Source organism: Balaenoptera physalus, assembly GCF_965194825.1.
Source record: "Balaenoptera physalus genome assembly, chromosome: 12".
NCBI lineage: Eukaryota > Metazoa > Chordata > Mammalia > Artiodactyla > Balaenopteridae > Balaenoptera > Balaenoptera physalus.
Window position 1 is genome coordinate 91,733,579 of NC_138897.1, and position 22,096 is coordinate 91,755,674.

The 22,096-nt window shown below is 47.9% G+C and overlaps 1 protein-coding gene across 1 annotated transcript in view; it reads left to right on the top strand.

Moving 5' to 3' along the window:
• Window positions 1–22,096, top strand: part of TMEM132B (transmembrane protein 132B) — a 416,404-nt gene that overhangs the window by 3,432 nt on the left and 390,876 nt on the right. Inside the window, exon 2 of the mRNA XM_082418222.1 lies at window positions 710–1,567. The gene's annotated coding sequence lies outside the window, so the exon portion shown is untranslated. The remainder of the gene's footprint in view (window positions 1–709; window positions 1,568–22,096) is intronic.

Genomic DNA, 22,096 nt, shown 5'->3' on the forward strand with positions numbered 1-22,096 from the left:
AGGAGCGTGTGGCTTTCCTTTAAGAAGCAGAGGCAGGGACTTCCCTGGTGGTCCAGTGGTTAAGACTCCGAGGAAGACTCAGCGCTTCCACTGCGGGGCGAGCGGGTTGGATCCCTGGTCGGGGAACTAAGATCTCACAAGCCGGGTGGGCACGGCCCAAAAAAAAAAAAAAAAAGAGACTCCCTCTAACCTGTGTCTCTCGCCCTGCTCTTGGGCCCCTCCCCAGCTCGACAGAATCTCAGGTTGCTTGGAAAACAAGCTGGGTCCTGGTGACTTAGAATGGATTTCCAGATTAAGGAAACAGGGGTGGGCTGGGGAGAAATGTGCTCTGTTTTTCCATAACATAAACTCTGCAAAGTAAAGCTCTGAAATCTTAGGTTTGCCTTTAAAAGTCTGTGAGACTCTGGATTAACATCTAGCTGCCCCCCTCTGAGGCCTCTGCAGCCCAGGTGCTGGGCCAGGGGCTGCAGTGTGGGCAGGTGGGCTCAGCCCTCCTGGGGGGCCGACACATTGCCACTCTTCCTCCTGCCCACACCTGGGGCCCCTGCCCCTACTCCCCCTCCCCTCCCCTCTCCTTCCTCTCTTCTCCTTCCTCCTCTCTCCTCCTCCCCTCCCCCTTTCCCCTCCTCCTCTTCCCCTCTTCCCCCTTCTCTCCCCACCCCTCCCATCTCTTGACTTAGACCAATCACTTTCCCTCTCTCTGCCTCAGTTTCCTCACTCAAGACGTGGGATGATAAGAAACAACCACCTGCCATGGCTGGGAGAGGCTGCAGTGAGGCCAGAGATGGAAATCACTATAAACAAAGGCACTGGAATTGCTCAGGTCAAACCCTGTCTCACCTGCCTGAAGTTCTTCACTCCTCACACCACCACTCCTGAAACGGACTCACATCCCCTCTCCCCGGGAAGCCTGTCCTGCTGTGCCAGTCTGGGCTGACGTGTCCTCTCTGTAGTGGACACACCCTACAATGACCCCATAATTCCCACCCTTAGCACCCACACTTGTGTGTTACCCACTCCTCTTGATGTGAGTGGGACCTGTGACCTGAGTCTAACCGATCGGATATGGCAAAGGTGAAGAGATTTTGCAGATGCAGTTAAGGTCCATAATCTCACTTTGCATTAATCAAAGGGAAGTCTATCCAGGTGGGCCTGAAATAATGACGTGAGTCCTTTAAAAGAAGTTCCAGGCCTTCCCTGAAGTCAGAGACTCCAAGTAGCAGAAATTTCTGGCTTTAAAAAGGCAAGCTACCATGTATTCTACAGCCACAGGAAGTGAATTCTGCCAGCAATCTGAGGGAGCTGGGAAGGAGATCCTTCTCGAATCAGGCCTCCAGATAGAACACAGCTGGACCTCCACCTTTTTTTTTGGCTGTGCCACGTGGCATGCGGGATCTTAGTTTCCCGACCAGGGATTAAACCTGTGCCCCCTGCAGTGGAAGCTCAGAGTCCTAACCACTGGACCACCAGGGACTTCCCCTGGACCTCCTGGACCTTGATGGAGCCTTGTGAGACCATGAGCTGTGAACCAGCTAAGCAGTGCCTGGACTTCTGGCCAATGAAAATGGTAAGATAGTGTGTGTGGGTGTGTGTGTGTGTTTTAATACATTTATTCATTTTATTTATTTATTTTTGGCTACGTTGGGTCTTCGTTGCTATGCGCGGGCTTTCTTTAGTTGTGGCGAGCGGGGGCTGCTCTTCGTTGCGGTGCGCGGGCTTCTCATTGCGGTGGCTTCTCTTGTTGCGGAGCACCAGGCTCTAGGCGCGTGGGCTTCAGTAGTTGCGGCTCGCGGGCTCGGTAGTTGTAGCTCATGGGCTCTAGAGCGCAGGCTCGGTAGTTGTGGTGCATGGGCTTAGTTGCTCTGCAGCATGTGGGATCTTCCCGGACGAGGGCTCGAACCCGTGTCCCCTGAATTGGCAGGAGGATTCTTAACCATTGCGCCACCAGGGAAGCCCCGTGTGTGTTGTTTTAAACCTTTTAAGTTTGTGATAATCTATTCTGAAGCAATAGAAAACAAATACACCCTCTCAATGGCCCTGGCCTCAGCAGGTGTGATCCCACTCCACTTAGCACCTTTCTGTGTATGAGACCTGTCTCCTCAGCCTCACTCAGCCCCTTGAAGATGGGACTCTTCCTCCTTGTCTGTATCTCCACCCCTCAGTCCCAACCACAGAGTAAGCCTTCAATAAAAATGCTCATTTGAACTGGGACTGGCACCGTGACAAAAAGCCATCTCTCATCACAGGCTTCAGGCACAGCGGGATCCAGGAGCTGGGAAAATGTGATCAGGTTTCAGCATCATGCTCTCATGGCATCTTGTAAGGGCAGTAGGGTGTAGTGGTTAAGAGCGTGGGCTCTGGAATTAGGTTGCCAGATAGAATACAGGAAACTCAGTTAAATTTGAATTTTAGATACACAGTGAATAGCTTTTTAGTGTAAGTGTGTCCCCAGTATTACATAGGACATATTTATATCAAAAAAATATTCATTGTTTATCTGAAATTCAGACTTAACTGAGCATTCTGTTTCACTAAGTCTGGCAACCTTACCCTGGAACCAACTGCCTAGATCTGAATTATGGCTCTTCTGCTGTCTGTGTGACCATAGAGAATTTACTTACCCTCTCTGAGCCTCATTTCCCCATCTATAAAAGTGAGGATTAAAAAGACTATGCATCTCACAGGGTTGTGGTGAGAGTGAAGTAACCACATTGCCTATAAATAGTGCCAGGCATATAGTAGGCACTCAGTAAACATCATCTACTACTATAAAATCTTGTCCCTACTTTCTTCTGCATAGGTGTTCATCTTTGACTTATTGCCTAAGTTCCAACAAAAGGCCTGGGGAGAAATCTCATTGGTCTGGCCAAGGTCATGTGCACAATCACTGTGACCAGGGGAATGGAAGGTTCTGATTGGCCACAACTGGTGGAGTGTGGTCCCCATGTCGGAAGGAAGCCCCGGGTTGCCCTGAGCAGGGGTCCTCAACCTGCGGTGATGCTTCAGGACCACTGGTGGGCACAGGAAACAGAAACGGCGTTTGCCGGAAGGTGCGGCTGGTGCTTATTTCCCACCCAGGCTGCGCTGGAAGGAGCTGATGAATATCACACCGCATCAAGCAGACGGTGGGCCTGCAGCGCTGATAATGACGGCCTGGGTCCCCTCTGTGCGCTGACGTCCAAAGCAGGTGCCAGTTGCCAAAGGCAACGAGCTTGTTTCTCGTCAGTCTGGGCTGTCCTGGTGGCCAAGGGCTGTGGCGCCTGCTGGAGTGTCTGTTTAGCTGTCCTTCTATAATGGACGGGGCTCAGGACCACAGCTTCAGGGCCTGGAGCCATTTGTCTGGGCCTTAGGCTGGCTGGTGCTAATAATAGCCAACATTGACCACGTGCTGGGCACTGTTCCAAGGGCGTGATCCTGACTATGAGCCTGGGAGGTCAATATCATCATTATCCCCATTTTGCAGATGGGGAATAAGGCACCAAGTTCAAGGAACTTGCCTGAGGTCACACAGGGCTGGATTCCAGCCCACGCAGGCTGGTTCCAGACGCTGGTCCTGACCTTCCTCCTGAACGTTTTGGAAAGGGCTTGCAAAGAATGGAGAGAATCCCTTTCTTGATAATCAAAACCTCATTATGTGGTCCTTTTTTTGGGTAGTTCTTTTTTGTGGGGTGGGGTGGGTAGTTCTTGCATGTCTAGATTGATATAAAAAAAAATCACACCTCAGTGAAAAAGATCAATTGCCACATACGGTTTCCAAGTCACTTTGACGTCGTCACAAACCCTCTCATATGTTTGAGCCTCTAATTAGATTTGGAGGAGAATCAATTCATGTGTCATGAAATTTTAAAAGACAACGTTCCATGAGTGGTCCTTCCCATTATTCCAGCTTGATTGAAATTGTGGGTTTTTCACAGGATGCTATTTATACTCTTAAGACAATGGAGCTTCTAAAAGGATTCTGATTCTTAGGTCTTCATATGTGATTTCTGGAGAAGCGGAAATTTTCATATTTTCATAATGATTGTGTTTTTGTGGCTGTTTTCCTTTCCTTTTCTTTTCTTTCTTTCTTTCTTTCTTTTTAAATAACCTGACTCGGCAGTGTCTCTCTCCCCCTGATGGGGACCTCAGGTTCTTGCCAAAGTATGTATCACATAATTGCTTTCATGTTCAGACCCCGCAAGAGCACGTTGTAAATGGCTGCGACACAGATGTGACAATTCCATTAGGCCTGGGTTCTTGCATGGTTGACCTTGCAAATTGAATTTGGGGAGGTGAGCCCTTCTGCCTGGCTGCTAGATTTCACGTTCACAGTTTGGGGAGAGGCCTGGGGAGCTGCCGGCGGAGATTTCCGTGCAGGGCACGCATAGCCGGGCATCCACTCCGGTGAGTCCTGCATCCGTCCCGCGTCCCCTCGCGTCCCCGGGTCTTCCTCAGCTCTCCAGAGGAAGGCGGCAGCCCATGATCGATGGGCTTCTGCCCACTGTGGCATTATTAGCCACTCTGTCAAGGTGACAATGTCATTTTTAATATTCCATCTTCAGACCTGAGGTTTATTTTTAGGTTGGGAATCAGCCAGCCTTCCCAGAGAGTCAGCCGCAAAGACTTAAGGGCATGGTTCTCGGCCCTGGATTCTGGGGAGCTTTTCACCAATACGCATGTCCACGAGGCTGGCCTCTGGGGTGCAGGAAATGTTCTATATCTTGATCCCTGTGGTGGTTACTTGAGCTTATCTATGTGTGTGCAAAAATTGAGCTTTGGTGAGGATGTGGAAAAATCAGAACCCTTTGCATTGCTGGTGGGATATAAAATGCTGCAGCTGCTTGGAAAACCGTTTGGCAGTTCCTCAAAAAGTTAAACACAGAGTTACCGTGTGACCCAGCAACTCCACTCCTGGGTATCTACCCAAAAGAACTGAATGCCAAGACTCAAAACAGATATTTGTACACCCATGTTCATAGCAGCATTACTCCCAATAGCCAAAAGGTAGAAACAACCCCCAGATGCCCATCAACAGATGAATGGATAAACAAAACGTGGACTATTATTTAGCTATAAAAGGGAATAAAATTCTGATACATGCTACAACATGGATAAACGCTGAAAACATGATGCAGGGAGATCCCGTGGCTGAGGTGGGGTCTGACAGGGCTGTCCACTATAGCGTTCCCCGCGAGGCCCCATTTAACACAGATGACAGGAAAAAGAATGAAATCATGCCATTGGCAGCAACATGGATGGACCTAGAGATGATCACACCAAGTGAAGTAAGTCAGACAGAGAACCAAAAATATCATATATCACTTCTATGTGGAATCTAAAAATTGATACAAATGAACTAATTTACAAAACAGAAACAGACTCACAGACTTAGAAAACAAACATCTGGTTACCAAAGGGGAAAGGGGGGGGGGAAGACGGATAAATTCGGAGGTTGGGATGAACATGTACACACTAATATATATAAATTAGATAATCAACAAGGACCTACTGTAGACCCCAGGGAACTCTACTCAACACTATCATAACCTATATGGGGAAAGAACCCAAAAAAGAATAGATATATGTCTGTGTATAACTGAATCACATTGCTGTACACCTAAAACAAACAGAACATAGTAAATCAACTATACTCCAGAATAAAATAAAAATTGAAAAAAAACCCAAAAAAACCTCAGACAGCAGTAGATGACATTGCCTACCCTCACTGACCTTCCTGCCAATGGGAGGGAAGGAACTAATATTTCTTGTACACCTACTATGTGCCATGCCTTGGGTTACACACTCACATCCACTATCTCATTCAAATTAGCCTATTGATGCCGGATAATGATTTGGGGGGACTTTATTCATTAGAAACCAGAGAAAGCATCCTTAGCTTTCTCTGATTTCTGAATCTGCCTCACCTCACTTGAGTACCGTTTTTTAAAAAGCATCTGAAATATTTTCCATATTAAGTGTTTTAAGGACCTAATTACAAACTTCATTATAATTGTTCTTTAGTTATATTTTGTTCAATTACTTTAACAAGTTGCCAAATGGAACACAAAGCCTGCAAATAGCATTAGATAATGGTAATGAGACACTCAAATGGGTTACAGAGCCTCGTCTTTGCTTGCATATTTTTTTCCTCCGAGGAAGACACACAGAAGGTGGAGGCTGGCCCTCGCTCTGCCCACCGGCTGCCTCCAATCTGGGGGGGTGGGGGTGGGGAGCAGCCTTTGCTTTTGTACAAAGGTCAAGTTCAGGAAAACAGAAACGTGTAAGGGTGGCATTGGAAGCGTTTTAGGTGATGATGGTTACATGTAACACTAATTACACAGCAGTCACTCTCCTAGGCACACTTACACGGAGTAACGCATTTCATCTTCCTGGCAGGCCCCTGGGGTGGGTGCTATCATCTCCCCCATTTTACAGATGAAGAAATCTAGGCACACAGTCTGAGGGACTTGCCCGAGGTCATGCAGCCCGAAAGTTCTGGAGCTGGGCTCAAACCCAGGTGGGCTGGCCCCAGGGTCTGTACTCTGGACCACCACTTTCAATTTATTATTGAATCTCAGAGAAAAATGTGATTACCTACTTTATCCCATAAGAGACTATCAATGAGATAGTTTCATTTTAGTCACTTAATTGTTAATATCTGAATGTCTTTCAGAGGCAGAAATGTGAATGTAACTTCCTAACATTTGTCGTAGAGCTAGATCACAACACTGTGTCATATGGCCGTCCTTGACCCAGTCGCTAGGGCTGAGGGGATAGAACGTGTTGACACAACAGGCTATGGTCTCCTGCTCAGACAGTTTGATCTGTGAAGATGTTTTGATGGGATTCCACTAACTAAAATATTCACTTGTTGAACTTAAAGAAGCTGACTTGACTAAGAATGTTAGTCGGATGCTAGGAGTGCAAGTGACAGAAACCTGACACATCTGGCTTAAGGAAAAGGGAAGACTTTATTGGTTAATATGACTGAAGCCCAAGAACGGATTTCAAGCATGGCTGGATCCAGGAGCTCAAACAATGTTCCAATGCTCTCTGTCCATCTCACCAAGGGTCTGCTGTCCTCTGCGTTGGAGTCACTGTTGGGCAAGAAGGCCACCCGCAGTTCCATGTGTCCCCACCAGGAGGCATGTGGCTGGATCTCCTTTCGAGGAGGCGTCTGCCATCAGCACCAGGAGTGCAGTTTGCTGACAGCCTCCTGCTGTAGCTCCCTCAGGGTCTGCCTGAGCTTTTGAGGCCAGGCCTTGCTGATCCCAGGTGACCCCAGCCAATGGTGGTGGGATTAGGGCTTGGTCATTTCTGCTCAGTGCTTATGCTGTTGCATTGTGTGGTCAGATCTGCATGATGTTCTGAAAGCTTCTGCCCACTCCTGCTTCCCTCCCCCCACTTCTATTCAATATCTTTCACAAGTGTCACCTCCAATAAATCTCTTTCTCTCCTAACCTCATCTCAGTGTCTGCTTCCCAGACCACCCAACTAACACACCAGGGTCATTTTCTAAGAGGTTGGACTTCCCAGGGGCAAGGAACACAACTTTACCAAGAGTTACAGCAAAATTCTCGGGCCTTGCTTCCGTTGATTGAAGTTGGATTACGTGCTTATCCTGGCACCCTCCCTGTGAATCTGATTGGCCAGACTTGGGTCATGTGGCCACTTGTGGGCGGGGTCATCCATGTGTAAACATCTTGACCCAAAGAAGAGAGCTGTAGTCCCCCAAAGGAAAATCCGGGTCCTCTTGCCAGAATAGAAGGGGAATCATTGCTGGTCAGGCACAAACATCAGGTCTGCCTTGGAAGGCTATGAAATCAGAAGGCCTGGCCTTCAGCCAGCCTGTCACATCACCTCTTCTGGGACTCAGCATCCACATCTAGGACATGGGCAGATGGCAAGCGGATCCCACTCTGTTCCTCTTTCTCACTCTCTGTCTCTCTCTCTGTCTCTCACTTTATTTCTCTTTCTCGCTCTGTCTGTCCCTCCCTCTCAGCTGATCTCTGCTCACGGCTCTCCTAACAAATCCATCTGAGCCCCATGCTGTTTGCAGAAGTCCCTTCCAGATGGTGGGATGGATTTGAGTTGATAGCTTGGTGTGCTAATGACACAGAGCTAATTCTTAATAATGATGAAATGTGATAAAATCCTCATCTGGATCAGCTCCAAACCACACTCTCCACTGCAGTCCTGGCCGCTGTCACCAGGACAGGTGTGATTATTCTGGAGCCAGAGCTTACCTTGCAGTCTCGGTCCCTTCCTGGTACGGCCTCAGAGTTTGGAAAGCCAGGGTCATCTGAATCCAGGACTGGTGAGTTGCAAAGACCAGAATCTCTCTCAAAGATGCTCAAGTCCCGAGGGAGCTTACTGTAGGTGCAGCGGCCCCAGAGCGCAGGTGTGCCTCAGATAGAGTCATACCAGTCAGGGTACCCGGATGTGAGTGATCCGGGTACAGCGTCCAGCTGCTTCAAGCTGAAGAGGAATTTATTGAAACGATGCCAGGGGAGCTCACAGGGTTGTTGAGGAGCTGCAAAAATATACTCCCCAGATAAATAGAATGAGGATGTCCAGACAGAGAGAAGCATGCCACAGAGTCTGAGGAGGCCACTGCTGCTGGGCCTGGATGCCCCTGGACACTGGATATGGCTGCTGCCACCAGAATAGCTTCTGCATGTCTCTGCTTCTTCAGGTCAGGAGTTCTCAATTCAAAGTCTAGTCAGCCAAGCTCTGTCACACACTCACGCCCTTGCTGAAAGGCAGGTCAGGCGTTAAGCACATAGACTCTGGAGACAGACTGGGTGGGTTCACATCTAGGCTCTGCCACTTATCTGTGTGACCCTGGGTGCCATGTGTGCCTCAGTTTGCTCATCTGCAAAATGGGGATGGTAACTGTGCCTACCCCCCTAGGGGTGTGCGAATTAAATGACAGAATATACGTGAAGCAGGTCGAAGAAGTAACTGAGCAAGCATTCTGAGTTTTAGGTATTACTATTATGCTTTTAAAATTATCAGTTGTCACTGATGATGTAAGGCAGCTGCTGTTTCTTGTGAAGACTGAGACAGTGGGGAATTCCCCAGATGTAGACCGGATGATCCATGTGACAGATGTTTCCCATAATAATTCCCGTTCCTTTCTCTACTGCTCAAATTTATTGCTCTTTTGAGCCCCGATTCCCCTGTGCTTTCCTGATTTCTCAGTCAATCCGGGGACATGCCCACCTGTTCCCCAGGATTGCTCCTTAACAATGAAATCTGAATGCCATTAAGCAGATCACGCATCCTCCAGTTTACCACGGTCCATACCACTCCCTATTGCTCTGCACCTGCCCTGTGTCACTCATTTATGTTACTTAGCTCGATTCCTGGGGGCCTTTGAATTTAGCATCCTAGAACTAAAGAGCTGGGGGTTTTGGAAGACAAAAGGATAAAACCTAAAGGCTTTTGTATCTGCTTTCATGGAAGTCACATCCCCTCCTTGAGATAATAAGCCAGTGTCTGTCACCTGCTAGATAGGAGGGAAAGGATAAAACGAGTACACAATATTATCCAGCCCTATATGGGTATATATATTACACATTGCCAAAATCTCTGCACTGCCCTCAACCCCAAGGAGATGAACAACATAATCTCAAAATCCCATCTTTCAGGGTCTGTGTCCTGGAATCATTCCCACAGCGAGTTCTGTATCAGTCAAGGTCCAACTAGGAGACAGAAATTACATCAGTAATTTGAACAGGAAATGTTGGCTACAAAGAATCATTAGCTAGGAAGAGGCGGTTAACTAACTAAAGGGGTAAAAGAAGGGAATTCCCTGGTGGTCCAGTGGTTAGGACTTGGTGCTTTCACTTCCGAGGGTGCAGGTTCAATCCCTGGTGGGGGAACTAAGATCCTGCATGCCACGCAGAGCGGCCAAATTAAAAAAATAAGGGAGGGGGGGGGGTAAAAGAAGACCCTGAGGGGTCCAGAAGTAGCAGGTACAAAAGAACAGCTGAGGGAAAGAGGATAATGAATGGACCACAGTTCCTCCGTCCTTCCCAAGGCTGAGATTCTTTGAAGAGGGCACAGCGACCGCATGAACACGCAGTCTGGGACTTCCCTGGCGGTCCAGTAGTTAAGACTCTGCGCTTCCACTGGAGGGGGCGTGGGTTCAATCCCTGCTCTGGGAACTAAGATCCTGCATGCTGTGTGGTGTGGCGAAAAAAGAAAAAACAAAAACAAACAAAAAATAAAGCCACGCAGTCTGTTCGAGTGCAGAAGCGTGTCAGAAGGTGAAGGCTGCAGCTGGTCCGTATATACAGTCCTCCACTGCTGGAGGATGTGAGCTGCTCTCTGGGAGTGGCCCACAGGCTGGGGAGAGTGTGGTCTGAGGGTGTATTTAAGGCTGCCAGGTGAGGAGAGCAGGACCGGGAGCGCTGCTGAAACTTCTGTGTGAGAGCAGCTGGGCTTCTGCTCTGAATAAAAGAGGTGGGGCTGCCAACCTAATGCCTCTATGGACAGAGCCCAACATTCTACCAGCTGGCAGAGGAGAAACGCTCATGGGGCCAGCTCCAGTGTCCTGAAGCAGGGCAAAGAAGGATGGATTTGGGACTAAGAGATAATAATGTGACAACTGGCTCAGGGAGAAAGACCTGGGAGTCTGGGAGAGAAGGTTTCGGGGAAGTCTGGAGGAAGGAGAGGAGGTATGAAGTAGGAGGGATGTAGATCAGGAGGAAAGGAGAATTTTAAGAAATATTTCTGTGGACCATCCTTTATGGTAAAGTAAATGTAAATGTAAATAAGGACCTTGGGACTTCCCTGGCAGTCCAGTGGTTAAATCCCTGGTGGGGGAACTAAGATCCCGCATGCCGTGTGGTGCAGCCGAAAGAAAAAAGAGACCAGGAGGTTGTTATTAAAAAAAAAAAAAAAAAAAGGACCTTGAGTTATTTTGGAATTTCTTTATGATTGATGGACAGTGTTACTCTGACCAGAATATAGTCATCCCACAATGTAGTGTCGAAGGAGCTTGCTTCCTAGAGCGCCTGCAGATACTAAAATCCTTGGAAGCTCAAGTCCTGTGTATAAAATGACCTAGTACAGTGAATACAGTCTGCCCTCGCATTCGCTGTTTTGGCATCCACGGATTCATGGTTGGTTGAATCTGGAGAGGCAAAATCTGTGGATCTGGAGGGCCAACTACTCTTCTGAGACTGGACCACTTGGGTCCTGGGTTTCTAAATGGCTTATGACAGTTTTCTGTTGGTCTAAAGCCATAAAACATAGGTTTATGATGAAGGTTTTCTTTTAAGGGATCCTATTTTATACGATGGGTTCTTGTCTGTCCATGTGTTGGACTAGGAATTTGGAAGTCCAGGTTGTAGTTCTGAGTCTCAAGTTTCACCACATAGCTGTGTGATGCTTGGCAAGTCACTTCACCTCTCTGAATCTCAGAGTTTTTAATCTACCAGATGGAGAAACTAGAGTCTGTTCACCCAAACTCTGAGGGATGTTGTGATGATAAGATGAGATCATGGGTATGAAACTGCTTTGACAAAAGACAAAATTTTATTCACTTACGTGGAGTTGTCTGTAACCACACAGCTTGTATATTGGTAAGAAATGATTTTTGCTTGGAGGTAACAGGAAACCTCACTTTTGTGGCTTAATAAGGATTTACTTTTCTCATATATCAAGAATTCTAGAGGTGGTTATCTTTGGATGATGATAAGGCTGCTCAGTAATTTAAGGGCTAATCTCTGATTCTCTTGGCCTTCTCCTCATGGTCACAAGATGGCTGCTGCAACTCCAGCCATCATGGTGACATTTAAAGCAGGAAGAAGGGCTAGGGCCTGGTCAGGTACCTCTGTTCCTATTTCTGGGAGGCGAAGGCATTCCCAGACTATCTCTAGACCTCTTCCATTCCATCTTACTGGACGGAAGTAGATCTTCAAGAGAGTCTGGGAAAATGACTATTCAGCTTTCTCATCTCTAAGAGAGTGAGGAGGTAAGAGAGAAAGAAGTTGGGAATGGACGCTGGATTAGATAGCTAACAGTGTTTGGAATAGCTGGCAAGTTCTAGATGGCAAAAACTAAAATCGTTCTGTGATGGAGGGGAAACAACCACAGAAGGATTTTGATTTCCACCTTTGTGATTCCCGCTCCTGTTTATTTGAGCCCTTTCATGGGGCCTGGCTTCATTTGAATAGCTAACATTTTACTTTGGAGGTGGAATTATATTAAAAATCAGATGCTTGTCATTATGCAAATGACTGTCTTGCTATAGCTTAGGATTTTCATTTTTCCATGAATTATTCCTTTTTCAGTGCTTTTCCCCCCACCCCTTGGAAGAAATAAAAACAACCACTGACTAATCAGAGGAATTTTCCAATCATTCAGTCAATGGATATTTACTGAGTGTCTTCTGTGCCCCAAGAGCTGTTCTAAACTCTTTGAAATAGAGGAAGACATGGTTTCTGCAGTACTGGAGCTTATATTCCAGTAGAAAAGATAAGCAACAAGTAAATTAATAAATCAAATACCAAATGAGAATGATACATGCTATGAAGAGGTAAAACAAGGCGAATAAATAGATTTGCAGGTGGGGCAGGCTTCTTCAGATGGGGTGGTTGGCAAAGGTCTCTGAGGAGGTGATATTTCAGGAGACACTGGAAAGATGGGAAGAGGCCAGGCATGTGATGATCTGGGGCAGAGAAAACAGCAAGTGCAAAGGCCCTGAGGTGAACAAGCTTTTGGTGTGTTTAGGAAGGGAAGGAGAGCTAGCTGGCCAGCACACAGAGAGGAAGAGGACAGCAGGAGATGGGGTTGGAGAGGCTTGAGAGGCTTCAAAGCCAGCAGTGGAGAATCTCACTTCCAGTCAGTTTTTTTTTTAATTACGATTTCTTATTTATTTATTTTTGGCTGCATTGGGTCTTTGTTGCGGTGCGCGGGCTTCTCATTGCAGTGGCTTCTCTTGTTGTGGAGCATGGGCTCCAGGTGCGCAGGCTTCAGTAGTTGTGGCTCACTGGGTCTAGAGCACAGGCTCAGTAGTTGTGGTGCACGGGCTTAGCTGCTCCGTGGCATGTGGGGTCTTCCCGGACCAGGGCTCGAACCCCTGTCCCCTGCATTGGCAGGTGCATTCTTAACCGCTGCGCCACCAGGGAAGTCCCGGATAACCTCCCTTTCTTAAAGTCAACTGGACCATATAACATAACCTAATCACAGGAATAATCCAGGACTCAAATCCATCATATTCACAGTGCTGGGGATTATACAGGACCCGAATCTTAGAATTCTGCCTACCAAAGAATGCATGAATGAATCCACTCCCCAACCCCCCATCCCTCATTCTTCCTCCCCATCGGAAGCCATTTCCCAGCCCCTGCCAGCCCAACCACATCTCCTTGTTGGCAGCTACACCTTTTGTTTTCTGGTTGCTGGGAGTTACCTTCTTTGGTCCATGGTGTCTGCAAAGACCCCAATCTGGGCTATGGGTCTCCATTTGTGCCTTTTTAATAGCAGCACCATCCAACCCCAGGGCCTTTGCACTCCTTGTTCCCACTTCCTGAAAGGCTCACCCCACAGTACCTGTGTCTCACTCTTTTAAATATTTGCTCAGATGTTGTCTTTGCAGTGAAGCTTTTTCTGACTCCCTTCCCTTCCACTCTAAAAATACTTCTTTACCTGTTTTATTTCTCTTCTTTGCACTTATTTTCATCTGACCTGCTATATATTTTGCCAGTTTATTTGGTTTATAGTCTCTCTCCCCATGCTAGAAGGTCAGCTTCCCCTGAGCAGGGAAATTGGTCTGATTCTCTGTCCTATCCCCAATGCCCACAACAGCGGCTGGCACAGAGTAGGGACTCAATAAATATTTGTCCAAAGAATGAGTGAGTGAGGGTTAAGGAGGACAGTTTTGACTTTCTTCATTTGTTTTTCCTTTTTTTTTTTTTTTTGCAAAACCTGAACAGGCACAAGTCTTCCTTCCCCAGGCAGCTTGTTATATAATCAGGACCTTCGTTGTGCAAGAAGCTGTCAGCACTGCTTCAAGCGGTTATACTTAGCGATTTCAGCTGCATGAGCTCTCCCGAGGAGCCTTGGAAATTAGGCCTCATTTCAACAGGGAGAGAGGGCTCCTGGCACCAGGCAAGGTGGCCCTGGGGGCTGACGGGGAGCTTGTGGGTGGTGGTGGCCAAGCAGCCCTGACCTCAAGATCAGCCCATGGCCAGTGTCATGCTCAGAGCTTCCACCTCTAGGGATGCGAGGCGAGTTCTGTTCTGTAAATCACAAAGATAGGAGAAGCCGAGGGCCAGAGTGGAAAGAGAGTGATGGGGGTCAAATCTAAGCTCTGCCACTTGTTAGCTGTGTGTGCTTGAGTGCCCTCAAATATCCCAACGTCTCTGTGGATTCAGGCAACACAGCATCTCCAACTGGGAGACTCACTTGTGTTTCTGAAACCTGCAGCAGACATCAGCAAAAGCCAGGACACAAAACAGTGCCCACTGTCCTGGCAGGAGCACTCACACCGTGCCTGGGGACCTACCCAACGACAGTGGACAGCATCAGCCTCTTCGAGAGCCATCTCAGCTACTGGCCCACTCCTCAAATCCCAAGGAGTCGTGTGTATGAAGGTTCCTTCCACGGCCAGTTTATTTGAGATCTACAGACTCAACCTCATTTGTTTTATATATTCATTTTTATTTATTTATTTATTAAAAAAATTTTTTTAAAGGAATTCCTTTATTTTTATTACTTATTTATTTATTTGTTTATTTTTGGCTGTGTTGGGTCTTCGTTTCTGTGCGAGGGCTTTCTCCAGTTGCGGCAGGCGGGGGCCACTCTTCATCGCGGTGCGCGGGCCTCTCACTATCGCGGCCTCTCTTGTTGCGGAGCACAGGCTCCAGACGCGCAGGCTCAGTAATTGTGGCTCACGGGCTTAGTTGCTCCGTGGCATGTGGGATCCTCCCAGACCAGGGCTCGAACCCGTGTCCCCTGCATTGGCAGGCGGATTCTCAACCACTGTGCCACCAGGGAAGCCCTATATATTCATTTTTAATATACACTCTCTGTTTTATGCAATTAATAAAAGATTTCCACTTCAGATTAGTTCATTATACATTATGAATTCGTGAACGTCAAGGAGATGATTGCCATGAAATTTAGATGGTGTGGTTCCAAGGATGCTATACCCAGGGGGACTTTCGCCGCTGCATTTAATAAACTCGGTGGCATCCCCTGCCCCAGAACAGGTGCTGGGTCTGCCTGGGGGCCACCGCGGAGCTCAGTACTTTGGCATCTCTAACGCACATGAATTTTCATGCCAGGTCCCTGCTTTCCCAGCCGATCAGTTTTTGTATGTGAGGTTCCATCATCAGTCCTAATAGCGCAGGTTGTTATTTCCTGTTCAAGTTCAACATGGTGGAAAAGTTTAAGCAGTTCTCAGTAGTTAACTGTGTGACCAAACTAGCGAGGCAGCTCTTCTGAGGGGTGGATGTGACCCAGAGATAGTGCTTTATCCCTCTGGCAGGCAACTCTGCGTCTTGACATCAGGAGTAGCTTTCTGACGAGATGGAGGAAGAGCACTGCGGTGCCTAAGACAGGACTTTGGGGACAGCTGGGTCTTGGTTCAAACCCCAGCTCTGCTTTTTGAATGACTTGGAGCAAACTGATTAAACCCCTGAGCCTCAGTTTCTTGATCTGTAAAATGGGGATAAAACCCCCCTCTGACTTTATTGGGATGGTTAAACGTTTTGTTACATTGGAAGGTCTTAATAAACAGTAAGACAAAGATGATCGTATTCAACTGATCAGATATTAAAGGGCACGCATACCTGGGCACTTGAGCTAGTAATGGCGGGTTTCCTCCTCTGGGGTAGGGTAATGACTGGACCTGAACATGCTGAAAATTTCATTAATGATGCTCTGGTTTGCGTTTTTCTCTGCTTGTATGTTTAACCAAGATCTCCTGCCTTACTAACAGGTGTTGCTGTGAAAAATTGGGGTACTCCAGCTCTAGGGTTCAAAGTGCAGGACTTGCTCAACGCAAATATGCTTAAGGAAATGCAACCACATTTAAAATTCTTTTTTTACACACTTAAAAGCATAAGCATGCCTTCACCTCCGTCTTCTGCCTGCTGAATGAACGGGCATTTGGGGATTGTAAGGCTGAGGCAGAAGCTCCCGCAACAACAGAGCAGCGTCCTTTCCAGGTCTGTTTTTCACACGGAATCCACCTGCAGTGGACATCTGTCCTTTGATTCTCTATGTACCCATCTTCTGAAAACAGCACCTTGGCTCTTCTAGGGAAACTCACCTCTCCCCACCGTGGGGGTGCGGTTTGGGCAAGCTGATGCCCCTCCCAGCTCCACGGTTGGACACATGGCTCAGGCCTGGCCAATTAGCATATCCCATCCCCTTGGGCACAGTGACTGGTCCAGGAATAGGCATATGACCTCACTGTGGCCAATGATATTCCTTTCCTGCCATTATGCTGACATAGAATCCTGGAACCAGCCAAGCCTGAAGCCATGGACGCTTTGATTGTGTGAGCCAATAAATCACTTTTGACTTAAGCTTGTGTCATTGTAAAATGTAACACTGCTCTGAGCCCTATGGTCTCAGACAAGAAATCTCTTGGCCCTTTGCAGGCTAAATGCAGTGATTTGACAAGACAATGAATTCCAACTTGGTTTCTCTAAGAGTAGGACCACATCCACCAAGCACTGGTCTCGTTTTTCCATTGATGTTTCCACAGTTCCACCCCAGCCTGTCCTGTGTTGAAGGACACACATCCTGTCCTGTGTTGAATCATTTACTGTACCTCCGTGGAGCTGGTGTGCTTTGAAAACCCGAGAAGCTAATTAACATTAATCCTGGCGTGGTACTAAATGCTCTCTAATTTTCCCACAGGAAGCTCCCCTAAACAAAGACTAAAGAATAAATGTAATTTGTGAGAGAAACAAAAAATATTTAAAAGTGTACACAGGCGTATGTGGTCAGGAGAAAGAACTACACAGACAGGACAAGCCCAGTATTTTCCTGACATTGGTACCATATCATTCCTCCCACACAAATTTGACCAAAGGGGAGCGGCTTAAAAAATATGATAATGAGTGATAACATTGCAACTAGTGATGATTTCACTAAATTTCTAAATTTCATGGCTACCACCTCCTGGATATTTACAAATTCATAATGTATAAAGAACTAGTCTGAAGGGGAAATCTTTCATTAATCGCATACACCAGAGAATGTATATTAAAAATGAATTAAATAAAACAAACAAGGTTGAATTTGTAGACCTCAAATCCAGATTTGAGCAAATGGGCCCTGCCATGAACTCATAGGAATTTAAATGGGTGCAACTTTCCCGAGAGGCACTTGATGTGAAAATCACTCAACTGCACAGGTTTTCATTTGACAATGTGTTCTTTAGGATTACACCCTGAAGAGGTAATTATGAGCATGTATAAAGGTATAGGAATGAGACTGTTGCTTTTGAACAGTGAAAAATTGTAAATGACGTCAAATGTTAGCCACGTGAAAATTGGTTAAACAAATGATGGCATTTCCAATGATAGGATTGCACTCATTAAAACTGTCATGTAGAAAAATGTTTAAATGGCATGGAAAGATGTTCATAATGTATAATTAAGTGCAAAGAGCAAGTTAAAACAATACTTGCCATGTGAGCCTATTTTAAATAAATTAGTGGGAAAAACATTAAGATACTAGGAGTGGTTATCTCGGCGGGGTGGGGGGTTATGATTTTTCAATCCTCGTATCTTTGAGTTTCTGCCAGGAACACATAATTTGAAAAATAATTTAACCCTCACAAAGTCAGCATAAAGGAAATATAATTTTCTGTATTTTTTCTACCTTTTGACTTAAGTTATTTTGTTGAGTGGTAAGTGCATATCAGTCTATTTGGGTTTTTCCTGACTTTATCAATTAGGCTGCTTTTGGCTGCAAGTAATGGATGTCCAAATAGCAGTTCTTAAACGATCCAGTTTATCATATCATCTCAATGAACTGGAAGTCTGCAGGCAGCTCTTCTGGGGCTGACACTGTGGCTCAAGGGTTGTCAGGAGCTCGCTATCTTTCTGCTCTGCCATCTGTAGTTGGTGGTGGGTACTGCAGTGCCTCAAGGTCAAAAGAGGCTGCCAGAGCCCTCCTATCACACCTTTACTCTACAAGACACCAAGAAGAAGGAAGGAAGTGTAGAGGAAAAAGGGCCCTTTGCCTCTTTCATCTGATCAGGGAGCGCAATCTTCCCACAACTCTCCTTTACATCTCATTGGTCAACACTGGGTCATATGCCTCAGTCAGAAGAGTCCCTGGTATGAGGCTTTGTGGTTGGCTGAGACCTATGAGAATCCATACCCCTGCTCCCAGGGCTGGACACACTGCCGCTCAAACCAACTGGGAGTCTGTTGAGAAGAAAGATAGGGCTATGCTGAGTTTCTGGGGGTCCTGGGTTGTACTGGGGCAACAGTGGGTGGAGGAGGTGAAACCCATCCTTCTCGGGGGCTAATGGATCCTGGAGTCTGACTGCCTGGGGTCAAATCTGATTTGGCCACTCCCTGCTGGCAGTGTGACCATAGGCAAATTGTTTCATCCCTCTGTGCCTCAGTTTCTTCAATCAGAAAACAAATGGATGGTTGTGAGTTAAAACATGTCAGCCCCAAAGAATGGACAACAGGTGTTGCAACAAAAACTTGGACACAAGTGTTTACAGCAGCACTATTCATAACAGCCAAAAGGTGGAAACAACCCAAATATCCAGTAACAGCTGAAGGCGTAAACAAAGGTGTCATATCCACACAATGGAATATTATTCAGCTATAAAAAGGAATGAAGTACTGATCCATACTGCAATGTGGATGGACCTTGAAAACCTTAAGTGCCAGAAAGCCCGACACAAAAGATCACATGTTGTATGCTCCCTTTTATATAAAATGTCCAGAATAGGTCAATCCATAGGGACAGAGAGTAGGTGGTTGCCAGGGGCTGAGGGAGGGGAGAGTAGCTGGGTACAGGGTGTTTGTTTTGGGTGATGAAAAAGTTCTGGAACTGAATATAAGTGATGACTGCACAGCATCGTAAATGTACTAAATGCCACTGAATTGGACACTTTAAAATGGTTAAAACGGTAAATTTTATGTTGTGTATATTTTACGACAATTAAAACAAACCATGCAAAGCACTTTGAGCAATCCCTGCCCGGCAGGTGTTAAATACCATGTCCTTGCTCCTGATGAGTCTTTGTTCTGCTCTAGCATCTTTATTTTTCAAAAATTTTAAAAATATTTATTTGGCTGTGCAGGGTCTTAGTTGCAGCACACGGGATCCTTTAGTTGCAGCATGTGAACTCTTAGTTGCGGCATATGGGATCTAGTTCCCCGACCAGGGATGGAACCCCGGCCCCCTACATTGGGAGCTCAGAGCCTTAGCCACTGGACCACCAGGGAAGTCCCTACCCTAGCACCTTTAATCTTGCTAAAAATCCCACCCCTCTGGTGCCTTTCTCACACCCACTCCCACCACTGCTCCTGGGCATCCAGGGAACTTCTATTGCTTCCAGGCCATGCTGGAAGTTACAGGGGGAGCTGTTTAGGGTGCTTTCTGCATAAACACTCTAGGATGCCATGCTTCCCGGGGGTCTGCCCACCCTCTGGGGCCCTACCTGACAGTGAACTCCAGCCCCTTCTGTTCTCCATTTTCACATGCTCATCGGGGCTCTGCAGCCTCCCTGGGCTCAGCCCTTAATCTACTGTCCTTCATTCATTCACTCAGTTGACCACTATTGGACGACGTCCCCTTGCCCTCAGCACTGTTCTTGACACCAGCCATTTGGTGAACAAGACAGGGGCAGTGGAAGAGACCAGCAGTCAAGACGTTTCTTCGTGTACACATGATGCCAGTAGTAACTGTTATGCAGAAAAATTAAGTGGGGAAAGGGGACAGAGAGAGATGGGGTACTTGAGGTCCTGGGTCCCCAGAAAGGTTGTCAGAAACAGGCGCCCTTCTTTCCATCACTGGTCCAGATATCCAGGAACGGTATCATTCTTGATTTCCTATATAAGTGAGTTTGATCGCTTTTTTATTTTATTTTATTTTATTTATTTATTTTTGGCTGCATTGGGTCTTCGTCGCTGCGCGGGCTTTCTCTAGTTGTGGCGAGCGGGGGCTACTCTTTGTTGCGGTTTGCGGCCTTCTCATTTGTGGCTTCTCGTTGCGGAGGCTTCTTGTTGCGGAGCACGGGCTCTAGGCACACAGGCTTCAGTAGTTGTGGCACACGGGCTCAGCAGTTGTGGCTCGCAGGCTCTAGAGCGCAGGCTCAGTAGTTGTGGCGCAAGGACTTAGTTGCGCCGCGGCATGTGGGATCTTCCTGGACCAGGGGTCGAACCAGTGTTCCCTGCATTGGCAGGCGGATTCTTAACCACTGCACCACCAGGGAAACCCTGATCGCTTTTTTGAGAGGCTCCCCTGCCCCACCATTTACGGATGGCGGAGACGTGATTGAGTCGATTCTGTTCCCTGGAGAGAATGCCAGCGACGGTTCAGGTAACCGTGAGCATTTGCATTGGAAAACGAAGACAGTTCCTCTTTGCAAAGAACATCTCAACTAGTGAGTCACGATGGGGATCGCCGCCCGCGGGTTGGAAACGTTGGAGGTGCAAAGGATACGGGGTCTTTTAAAGCCTCTCCGAGTTGGGGGAGGTGGGGAAATCTCTCTGCTTAGTGCCCCCCTTGCCCCCGCCCGCTCCGCAGTCTTTCTTCCGCTGCTCAGGCCAGGCCCGCAGTGCCAGCAACAGCCACGAGATGGCAATGTCGCTCTATGCTTGTTGCCCGGCGGGCGCGTGGGCTGAGCTGGAGCAGAGCGGGGGGCGGGGAAGGGCGCCAGAGGGCCCGCGTTGGGGGCGGCTGCCTGGTGGGTAGGCGGTGGTGGGACCTCGGGGAGCCTAGCCCGGAGGAGAGGGCCTTGGGCCGGGGGCCGAGGCTGGCTCCTAGCTGGATCTGCCTCCCCACATTTACAGAACGTAGGGCAGGACCATTCCTAGCCTCAGTTTCCCCATCTGTACACAAGGGGAGAGTTTGAACTGTGTAATTCTTATGATCCTGCCCCAAGCTCTGAGGCCAGCAGGCTGGGGGTGAGATTCCGGGATTTGCTGGGTGGGGGGATGGGGTGGGAGGCCTGGGATCTCCTAGGTCGCTACTGGCAGTCCCTCCTGCCTTGCCTGAGCACCTTCAGGATCCAGGAAGGCCTTTTCTGCTCAGAATAACCCCTGAAATACTCCCATTAGATAGAGACTCAGGGGCCTGATTAATATGCAGAAATTCTCACCCAACTGCGGGATAGGCTGAGGCAGGGCTGGAGTTCTCATCTCTACTGATGTATGAGCTCAGAGAGGGTTAGGTGCTTGTCCAAAGTCACACAGCCCAGGCGTAGAAAAGCCACCTTCAAAACCAGATCCTTCTCAGCCTCTGGTTCCACCATCATCAGCATGGATCAGGGAGTGGGGGAACCATGTCTACCTCAGCTCCCGAACAGCAGGACTTAGAACAATACGTGAGCGGGGCTCCAGAGGGAGTGGGCTGTGTGGAGGAGTCTATTTTAGGTGGTGTGGTCTGGGAAGGCCTTTCTGAGGAGGCGACATTTGAGCTGAGATCTGAAGGGAGAAGAGGCCGCGGCGGGAAGACCCGGGAAGGCTGGGCCAAGAGTAGGAGCCGGGGAGAGCAAAGGCGTAGAGGTGGGAAGAGGGCGAGCCCAGGAACCTCCGGGAGGCGGGGCCGGCTGGGGTGCAGACGTGGGCCGGGTGGCTCTGTGGGGTGCGACGGGGTGGTCCTGAGTGGGCGGAGGCAGGCGATCACTGTCTGCCGTCACCGGATACCATATGACCCTTGGCCTGGGGACTCACTGGACCCATTCAACCCCTCCCCACGCACCCCTGCTAGAAAACGACTTCTTCTCCTTGGCCACAGCCCCTCCCCCAACCCTGCTGCCTAGTCAAGATGCCTGGGGCATCTTGACATAGACACCGTGGGTCACTCCTGCTTTGTGCCCCTGCGGTGGCTGTCCCTCGAGGTCCCTTGAGTTTGGGTTTTCCCCTCTTCTGAGCTAGAGAACTCGCCCCTA